The sequence below is a fragment of the Arachis ipaensis genome, chromosome B6 (assembly GCF_059453495.1).
Source record: "Arachis ipaensis isolate K30076 ecotype BB chromosome B6, ASM5945349v1, whole genome shotgun sequence".
Classification (NCBI taxonomy): Eukaryota; Viridiplantae; Streptophyta; class Magnoliopsida; order Fabales; family Fabaceae; genus Arachis; species Arachis ipaensis.
The window spans coordinates 31,962,365-31,972,828 of NC_142441.1; the positions used below are offsets into that span (position 1 = coordinate 31,962,365).

At 41.6% G+C, this 10,464-nt stretch overlaps 1 non-coding gene across 1 annotated transcript; it reads left to right on the top strand.

Annotated features, from left to right (window-relative positions):
- The first annotated feature begins 9,569 nt into the window (after positions 1–9,569).
- Positions 9,570–9,676, top strand: LOC148555058 (small nucleolar RNA R71). The gene has a single exon (XR_015887212.1). It is a non-coding gene; the product is annotated as a small nucleolar RNA R71 (small nucleolar RNA).
- The last annotated feature ends 788 nt before the right edge of the window (positions 9,677–10,464 follow it).

Consider the following 10,464-nt stretch of genomic DNA (forward strand, 5'->3'; position numbering starts at 1 on the left):
TGATATTTAGATTTTCAATCAAATATATTAACATCTAATTTTGTAATATTTTAAATTTTAATAATAATTTTAAAAGTATTATCTCGTCAAAAATAATATTTTTAAATTTATCATAAATATATATAACTAAAATCACAATCAGTTATAGATAAGAAAGTTGCGATACTATCTATTCTGAGGGTTACCTAAAATGCTGAATTGGGCCTGAACGTGAGGTCTAGATCCCTTTGTGTGGCAGCATCTGACTTATTGTTATCGAGGTGCCGCCTGCCCGAGTTTCTTGTGAGGAGGTGGGGGATGGTACCTGCAAGAGACTCTGATGTTTAAGTTAGCAAGGGCTTTAGGCGGGTTTTTAGTAGATTGGGACGTGAATTATATTTGAGGGGTGTCAGTGTATTTATAGTAGAGTTGATAAGCACATTTGTTGGAGTAGTTCTATCTTTTCTGATGGATAACCGTTCATTTTATCTTGTGAGTTTGTTGGGATCTATCTTTTTAATGAAGATAGAGATTGTAGGCGAGATTTGGAGAGGCAGTTACTTGCTTTTGGACAGGTAGAGCTGAGCTCCTTTGTCAGTGTCTGACCTTTTTGAAGAGGTCGGGCGTGTCGTGGAGGCCACCCTTCTTGGTGGGCCTTTTTGTCTTATTGGGTCTGACTTTATTTATTGGGTCAGAGTATAAACAGTGCCCCCTGCTTGAGTCCTGAGCTTTCTGTAGGTCGGGCTTGAGCATTTCGTGGCTTTTGCTTTGTCATCGAGTGCCCGCCTTTCCAAAGGTTGAGTTCTCGATGTGTTTGAAAATTTGAACGTTGCCTCTTAAATGGAGGCGAACATTGCGCGGCAGTTTTTCTTGGAATCCGCACAAGTTTTTGAAGAGGAGTTAAGTGGGCATTAAGCCACTTGTCTCTTATAAAATCTCCTTGGCTTCCCTTCTTCTCACTTCTCCATTTCTAAGAAAAGTCCTTCGTTTTGCTCTTCTTCACTGTAAAAAAGATTATTTCTTTTCCTTCATCTCTCTTTGCGACTCCATTTTCAAGATTCTCCTAACCTCGTCCCCTTCAGAAGAGTCCTTTGAAGAGGATTGTTTGTGTCTTGCTGCCTGGCGTGCCCTTTTTCTACTTGATTCGTCCATCAAGGTTGGTGCTTTTTCTTACTTTATCAATGGTTTTGCATTTTGATTGTGTTGAATGGCACCTGAGTAGTAGCTATTGATAGTGGGTTTTGTTGATACTTTAGATTTTGGTGATGGTCTTTGCTGTTTTTTTTTTAGAACTTCCTCTTTGCTTGGCTGTTGTTTCTTTGTTTAAAGATTCCCTTTTGATTGAAGTCTTTATTTGGTTGTTTGAGGGTTCTAGAATTTCTGAAAACGAATTTCTGAAACTTATAGTAGTTTGTTACATTTGTATTGCTCCTAATGTGACAGTCCAGACCACCCGCTAGCACGATATTGTTCGCTTTGGCACACAAGGCCTCACGGTTTTACCTTTGACGATAGGGATGCTAGCCGAAGCCCCCCACACTCACTCGTCAAAACGCGTCATGCTAGGGAGAGGTATCCACATCCTTATAAGGCATGCTTCGTTCCCCTCCCCAACCGATGTGGGCCTTACAATCCACCCCCCTAAGGGAGTCCAGCGCCCTCGCTGGCACATCGATCCGGGTTCCGGCTCTGATACCATCTGTAACAGCCCAGACCACCCGCTAGCACGATATTGTCCGCTTTAGCACACAAGGCCTCACGGTTTTGCCTTTGACGATAGGGATGCTAGTCGAAGCCCCCCCACTCACTCGTCAAAACGCGTCATGCTAGGGAGAGGTATCCACATCCTTATAAGGCATGCTTTGTTCCCCTCCCCAACCGATGTGGGCCTTACACCTAATGGTGTCGCTTTCTGTGTGATGACGCCGTTGCATAGGAGAGAGGCCATTATTGTCATGCCTTGTAGAAATTCTTGAAAAAATGGCTTTCTTTTGTTTAGCTTGTTTTGACCGACCTCTTATGTACGATGTCCAAGTTGTTGTAGTAACAATCTTTTCATTTTGTATCTGTAGGTGTAGCTTTTATGTCACGTGCTGTAGTTCTGAATATGTCGACTAAGGTTCCTCCTAGCCTCTTATCTTGGGTAGATACCACCGTCCTCTCTTGTGTCCCGGTACAGGATAGGGAATATTGTGATGCTTTCCACTGTCATAATAAAATATGTGAGAATAGGGAGGATGAAAGGAATTACAAATTAGTGGTGCCCAACCCTGAAGAGAGAATTTGTTTGCCCCCTTTGAATGAGTTGGAGCATCCCTTCTTTTACGCCTATGATTGTTTTTTCACTAGGTTAGGCATATCTCTTCCTTTTACCAATTTCGAAACGAACATTCTTTGGGCTTGAAATGTAGCCCCTTCCCAACTTCACCCGAACTCTTGGACCTTTCTAAAAATTTTTCAGCTTCTATGTCGGGAATTTAATGTCCAACCTTCTACCAAGCTCTTCCTCTACCTGTTTGTTTTTACCAAACCCGAGACACTAAAAGGAAAAGCTTCTTGGCTTTCCTTCCACGCTGTCGAGGGTAAAAAGGTGTTCTCCATTTTTGATAAATCCTTCCATGACTTCAAAAATCATTTCTTTAAAATCCGAGTCGTGGACATGGAGGATGCCCGACCTTTCTTTTTGGATGGGAATGACGAACCTTTCTTTCCTCTTTACTGGCAAGAACAACCTATAGTGACCAAATATGCCATAGATAGTCTAGATGAAGTTGAAAAAGCCTTCGTGGATGTGTTGCAAGAGTGCTGGGGCCGAGCTCCTCACTTGGACACAAAGAGATTCTTAGGAGACCTCGGTCAACTCTGGTCCGAGTTAGGTAGTTTTCCCGACCTCTAGCTTTTTATGTTATCTCGGGTTATATTTTTATTATCTTAACGTGCCTTTGTATCTCTTTTCAGAAAGTATGGCTTCCAAGACTTCTTCTATGAAGTATTTGCGCCAGGCTCGTAAGACTGTGGTGGCCCGAAGTCTTCAAGACAAAGAGGCTGAGGGGACATCATCCCGATCTTCCCCCCAGAAATTGGATTCTGGTGCTGCTTCCCAGAAGAAGCTCATCCCTACTCCAACTGTTAGCTTGATCCCTTCTGACCCAACTTTGGAGAGCTCGGGTACCCTATCACCTCAAGGGCCTCCCCCTAAAAAACAGAAAACTTCTGGGGAGCCGAATATCAACGATAAGGGCTTTGACAGGTTCGCCTGGAGTGAGAGGAATATCCTGCCCTATAGCCATATAGTCATGGATGACGTGGCTATTCAGAATTACCTCAACCATATGGCGTGTAATTGTATCCGTATGGAGGGGGTGAGTACTGCTCTGGCCAAGGAGGTAAAAAAGACTCATGTTCGTGTCACTCAGGCTTTCTTGGACTCTGCTCGGGCTGAGGTGGAGAGACTAAATAGCTTGAAGGATGAGTTGGAGGGGGAGAATACCAAGCTGAAGTCGGATTTGAGAAAGGCTCATTCTCGAGCGATAAAAGCTGAGGCAGCAGCGTTGATGGCGGAAAGGGTGAAGAAGAGGGCTAAAGAGAGTTACATGAGGAACTATGGGGAGCTTATCAACCTGAGGGAGGAGCTAAAAAATGCCTGGGAGGAACACGCCGTTCTTCAAGAGAACGTGGTCGAGGGGATAGGCGAGCTGTTTGAAAACTTCAAGGCTCAGGTCCGAGTTCTTACCCCTGACCTTGACTCTCTCTGCTTGGCCAAGATAACATTGTGGTCAATGGGAAGATTGTGCCGGCCCCTGATGAGGGTGAGGGGCCTCCTCCTGATCCGAAGACTTCGGCTCCCCAGGTCGGTCGAACTTCTATAGCGTCCGATGTCCAACCTAAGGTTGTTATTGTAGAGACCTCTTCTCCGCCTTTTATTGATATCCCGGCCGTGTGATGAGCGGATATTTTATACGCTTTTGACATTATTTTCATATAGTTTTCATTGTATTTTGCTTAAGTTTTATTAAGTTTTCATAGGTTTTAGTGCAAAATTAACATTTTTAGATTCTACTTCGAGTTTGTGTGTTTTATGGTGATTTCAGGTATTTTTTGGCTGAAACTGAGGAGCTTGAGCAAAAGTCTGATTCAGAAACAGAGAAAGGACTGTAGATGCTATCAGGATCTGACCTCCGTGCACTCAAAGGAGCTTTTCTGGAGCTGCAGAAGTCCAAATGGCATGCTCTCAATGTCTCTGGAAATCTAACATTCAGGGCTTTCCAGAAATATATAATAGTCTATACTTTGATTTGGAAATGAAGGCCCAAAACTGGCGTTCAACGCCAGCCACCAGCCCCATTCCTGGCGTCCAGTGCCCACAGGGGAGCAACTGGCGTCCAACGCCTAGGATGGAGTCCATAGCCAGCGTTCAACACCCTTAAAGGGTACTAGCTTGTGGGAGACACTCAAGCTCAGCTCAAACACTCACCAAGTTGGCCTCAGAAGTAGATTTTCACACTATAAGACTAGTTTATCTTATTTTCTGTAATCCTTAGTTAGCAGACTAGTATATATAGAACAAAGATCACCCTTGTTAGAGATCTTGGCCCCATTCGAACCTTTGATTATTATTTTCTGTACAATATGAGTTACTAACCTCCGAAGTTAAGGTTAGGAGCTCTGCTGAGTTTTAAGGATCAATAATATTACTTTTCTAATTCAATATGACTGATTCTATTCTCTTATGCAACCCCGTTCTTCATCTTATGAATTGAGGGTGACCCGTGACAATCACCATTGTTCTACATGCGTTCCGTGCGATTCCTGACCCGGATAGCGTTGAACTAAATCTAGAGATTGCATTGCGGATTCCAATAGAGCATCTGAGTAACTATGGATATGTGACATAAAATTTCATTGACTATGGATGCGTGAGGTCTCTGTGGCGCTAAGGATAGAGTCAGAAAAGCAGCACTTTCTGATCCGGAAGATCTGCCTTGTCTGTGGCACCTTGAGTAGGATTGCGTGAAGGGAAGTGGATTGCTTAGAGCTTCATCTTCTGCAACAGTGAAAAACCTAGAGGTGGCTTAATGAGAGGACATGAGTCATCTCAACGTGGTGGATTACTGCAGTGGAGGAGGTTAACTTGATGAGAGGACATGGGTTAATCACTTTCGGCTGCCATTGAAGGAACCAGAAGGTTATTGAAGTAGACAATAAGAAAAGTTAATCCGGAAAGACAAAGCATCTCCAAGGCCTTAACCGTTCTCATACCATTGAATTCTCGTCTATTTAGTAACATTTAGTTATTTATCTGTTTTATGCATTTTTTGTGACAAACTATATTTTCTATCCGCCTAACTAAGATCTGTAAGGTGTCCACTGCTTGCTCAAACCAACAATCTCCGTGGGATCGACCCTTACTTACCTGAGGTATTACTTGGACGACCCGGTATACCTATCGGTCTATCTGTGTGAATTCTTTGGAGCCAGTTTCGTGCACCACCGTGCCAGTTTTCATGCATCCTCCAACCCCTTCTATCAAAGGGAAAGATGCTGTTACGAACGAGGATCTCAACCCGCTTCTTGGCGAGAAATCTTAATTTCTTTTTGTTTTTTTTTTTATGTTTGGAAGGACCCGACTTATGGGTCTTTATGATACTTAATTTTTTGTAATAGTTGGTAGTTTCTTAAACACTTTTGCCTTTTATTTTAGTTATTTCTACAACTTTTATAAAGTAATGTTTTAGAGTTATTCTCCTTATCTCTCAGAGAACTTTTCTGCTTTCGAAATAAAGCTAGGTTTTTGTAGTTGAATATAGTTTGCTTGTCTTTAGCAACTTTTGTTAAGTTATGAGTTTCCTTTTATAGTTCCAACTTCGAGTAGTCGGCCTTTATTAAGTTACTTCTATAGCTCATTTTTTATCCGACCTCATTGAGGTCGCTTTGCACGAGTTGTTTATATAACTTCTTACATTAACTTGTATCTCATCGCTTCATCTTGCCGACTATTTTTAGGTCAGGCAATAATTTTCACAGTTTGTCGGGATTAAATTAATGCATTCTAAATAGAAAACTTTTGAAAAAAGAGATAGAAATTTTTATTAATAGTCCAGAAATTTCTTTACTTAGACTTACGTACTAGGGAATTTAGTACCCCTAGTTCTTGTGCTGGTGCCTCATTAAAAAACCCTTAAAATCAGGAAAAAGAGTGCACCAAGGCACAAGATTTTCTACTTAGCTATAGTAATTTTTTAGGTTACATGTGTGCCAAGACCTCGAGAGCTCCCGCCCTTGGAGGTCGGACACTTTGTAGTAACCTTTGCCTAAGACCTCAACTATTTTGTTAGGTCCCTTCCAATTAGCAGCCAACTTTCCTTCTCCTGATTTTTGTACTCCTATTGATCAACTTTTGGTTGTATCTTAGAGCCATCCTTCCTTAATTCAAGCTCTTTCTCGGACTTCGAAGAGAAGGTCGAGCTCTTCTTTCTGTGCCTGAAAGTTAGCTCTTTCATTGTAGAATATGACCCTAGGAGATTCTTCATCTACTTCTATGGGGATCATGGCTTCCATTCCGTAGGCAAGTCGAAAGGGTGACTCCCACGTTGTGCAATGTGGGGGTGATTCTTTATCAGCCCAAGCCCCTTTTGCGTCTTGTAGTCAGCGCTTTAACCTGGCCAGTATGACTTTGTTGGCAATTTCAGCCTGTCCATTGGTTTGAGGGTGCTCTACTGATGTGAACTGGTGTTTTATTTTAAGGTCGGCCACCAAGTTCCTGAAGGTTAAGTCTGGGGGGAGATATATATATATATAAAGGGGCGTATAATATGTTTATATATAAAAGTGAATCTAATTAGGGGGTGGGACCAAATCAAATTGATTTGGTAAGGAATTGGTGGATTGTGGTTGGAAGGATTGGGGGCAACCAGGAGATTCACGCCTAACTTGATATGTCCTTGTGCCTAACTTGGCCTGAAGAGACATTCTTATGGCGCCTAACTTCAGTTTCTTTGCGCCTAACATGAGTTAAACTCCTTTACTCACTGCGCCTGACTTGAAAAACCCTGTGCCTAACTTGAGGCCACCCATGAGTGCCAGCTACCGTTGCGCCCAACTTGGAAGAAGCTGCGCCTAACTTGAGGTGTGTCTTCACAGCTTGCGCCTAACATGAAAATTCTCAAGTTAGGCGCAGACACTCCAGAGAGAATTGTTCCCTTGTGCGTAATATGCGGCGCCTAACTTGAAAATTCTCAAGTTAGGCGCAGACTCTCCAGTGCAAAATTTTCCTCTGCGCATAGTATGTGGCGCTTGACTTGAGATTTTCAAGTTAGACGTCACCCAAATCTGAATCAATATCGTCCTGGGTGTTTGAAACTCTGTATTTAGAAACCTGTTTCTGTTTTTTTTAATATTCTGCATGATCAAAATACACATAAAACAAAGAAAAAACAGTAGAAACTCAATGAAATTCAAATAAATAATAAAATCAAAGCAACGAAAATTAAACTAAGGATACGAAAACATCGGGTTGCCTCCCGACAAGCGCTTCTTTACCGTCACTAGCTTGACGGTCAGCTCCTCTAAGGAGGAGGATCATAAGGGCTCGGTTATTCACCCCTCACCTTAAACTTCTTTCCTGTTTCTCCATAAAGTAGCTCAATATGCTCCAGAGAGAGGATTCTATTTACTGTATAAGTCCACACTAGATTGCTAGTCAACACCACCTTCATTCCTGTGGAGAAACCTTTAGTGGGGATCTTCTTGTTTCTCCATCCCCTGGATATTTTCTTCTTTTTCGGAACCTCCTCCTTGGTGGATGATGCATTTCTGACACCAAACTTAGGTTTGATATCAGGAGAAATTTTATTGATTGTCACCAAAGGAGGTTTGAGCTGCAGATTCTGCTGTCTGTCATCAGGGGGTTCTTGAAGATTTGGATCAAGAAGCTCAGTCTGCATGCACCTCTCTTCTTCACCTGCTGAATGTATATCTTTGAAGACATGAAAGACCAGTTGCTCATTATGCACTCTAAGCACTAATTCACCTTCTTCCATATCAATTAGAGCTCTTCCAGTGGCTAGAAATGGGCTTCCCAGAATTATAGAGGCATTCTCATCCTCTCCTGTGTCAAGAATCACAAAATCTGCTGGGAGGAAGAACTTACCCACTTTGACCAAGATATTCTCCATTATTCCGTATGCAGGCTTTATAGATTTTTCTTCCATCTGTAATGCTATCCTTGTGGGTTGTGCCTCTTGGATTTGCAGCTTTTTCATCACAGACAATGGCATTAAATTGATGCTTGTTCCCAAATCACATAACGCTTTCTCAAAGGTTGTGCTCCCAATGGTGCATGGAATTTGAAAGCTCCCTGGATCCGGCATCTTTCTTGGCAAGTTATTCTGAATGGTGGAACTATATTCCTTAGTCAGGACCACTGTCTCATCTCCTTTTAGAAGCTTCTTCTTTGATAATAGCTCTTTCATGAACTTGACATAGAGAGGCATTTGCTCCAAAACCTCAGCAAAAGGAATATTGATTTGCAACTTTTTGAAGACTTCCAAGAACTTTGAAAACTGCTTGTCCTTGGTCTCCTTTTGAAGTCTCTGAGGATATGGCATTTTAGGCTTGTACTCAGGAGCCTTTGGCAATGTAGGATAAGTGTCAAGAGAGTCTGGGAATGGGTTGTCCGCACGCTTTAGAAGGATGTGCTCTACTTCTTCCTTCTTCTCCTCTGGAGATTCTTTTTCAACTGGCTCCTCATTAACTTGTGCTTCCGTACTTGCCACTTGTCCACTTATCAAGGTGATAGCCTTGCATTCCTCTCTTGGATTTGGAATTGTGTTACAAGGAAGGCTATTAGTGGTCCTCTGATCAATTTCATTAACTTTTATGGCTAATTGACCCATCTGAGTCTCCAAGTTCTTGATTGATGCTCTGGTTTCCTATCTAAAACTTGCCAATATTGCTTCCAAATCATTGTTCTACTGGGGCTGAGAAGTAGCTTGCTGAGATGACTGAAACTGGTGGCTATTAAAATTATTCTGTTAAAAACCATCCTGAGAATTATTATTAAAATCTGTGGCCTCTGAGGTTGCTCTCTCCACCCAAAATTTAGGTGATTTCTCCACCCCTGATTGTAGGTCTTAGAATAGGGATCATTATTAGAATTTCTAGGAGCACTCCCCATGTAATTGACCTGTTCAGAAGAAAATTGAGCATAATCATAATTTTCATTTTGCATAACATTACCTGTCATGTCATAAGAGGCTTCTTGGGGTGCATTCTGAGTGTTGACAGCTACTTGCATTCCACTCAACCGTTGAGTAATCAAATTTATTTGCTGAGACAAACGCTTGTTCTGAGCAAGAAGAGCATCAACAACTTTCACTTCTAAAACGCCTCTCTTCTGAGAGATCTCAGAGTTTACAGGGTTCCTGTTGGAGGAATATCAGTATTGGTTATTAGCAACCAACTCAATAAGCTCAGTAGTCTCCTCTGGTGTCTTCTTCATGTGCAAGGAACCACCTGCAGAATTATCTAAGCGCATCTTGGACATTTCAGATAAGCCCTCATAAAATATATCCAGCTGAGTCCATCTAGAGAACATGTCCGGAGGGCATTGCCTAGTCAGTAGCTTGAATCTCTCCCAAGCTTCATAATGGGTCTCACCATCTTTCTGTCTGAAAGTATGAACCTCCACCCTTAACTTAGTCAGTTTTTGAGGTGGGAAAAATTTAGTCAAAAATTCGATGACAACCTTATCCCAAGTATCTAGACTTTCCTTGGGTTGAGAATCTAACCACATCTTTGCTCTATCCCTCACAGCAAATGGGAAGAGCATGAGTTTGTACACCTCAGGATTCACTCCATTGGTCTTCATGGTATCACAAATCTGCAGAAAATCAGAAATAAACTGATTTGGATCTTCCTGCCCGTCCATGATACTAACAATTTTGTTGCACAAGAGTAACTAGCTGTGGCTTCAGTTCAAAATTATTTGCAGCTATTGGAGGCACCACAATACTTTTGCCATAAAGGTCTGCATTAGGAGCAGTGTAAGAGCTAAGCACTCTTCTAGGTTGCTCATTCCCAACTAGATTTGCCACATTGGCATTAACAACATTATTATGATCCATAGTGGACTCTGCAGCCTTGTAAAGTCTTGCTTGTTGCAAACGCCGCCTCAAAGTCCTTTCAGGTTTAGGATCAAAGTCTAAAAGAGGTTCCTTATCTCTGTTCCTGCTCATAAACAAACAGAAAACAAGAAAAGATGGAAATCTCTACGTCAAAGTGCAGAGAATTCCCAGTGAGGTAACCTGTGTAAAAGAAACAAAATAAAATAACTAAATAATTAAAGCAAAAAAGTTCAAAAATTATAACTAAAATTAAAGTGAAAATTTTGAAAATATATTTTTTAATTTTTTTAAATTTGAACAGAAAAATTAAAATAACTAACTAAGTGACACCAAACTTAATTTCAAGAATTAAGGAAAAATA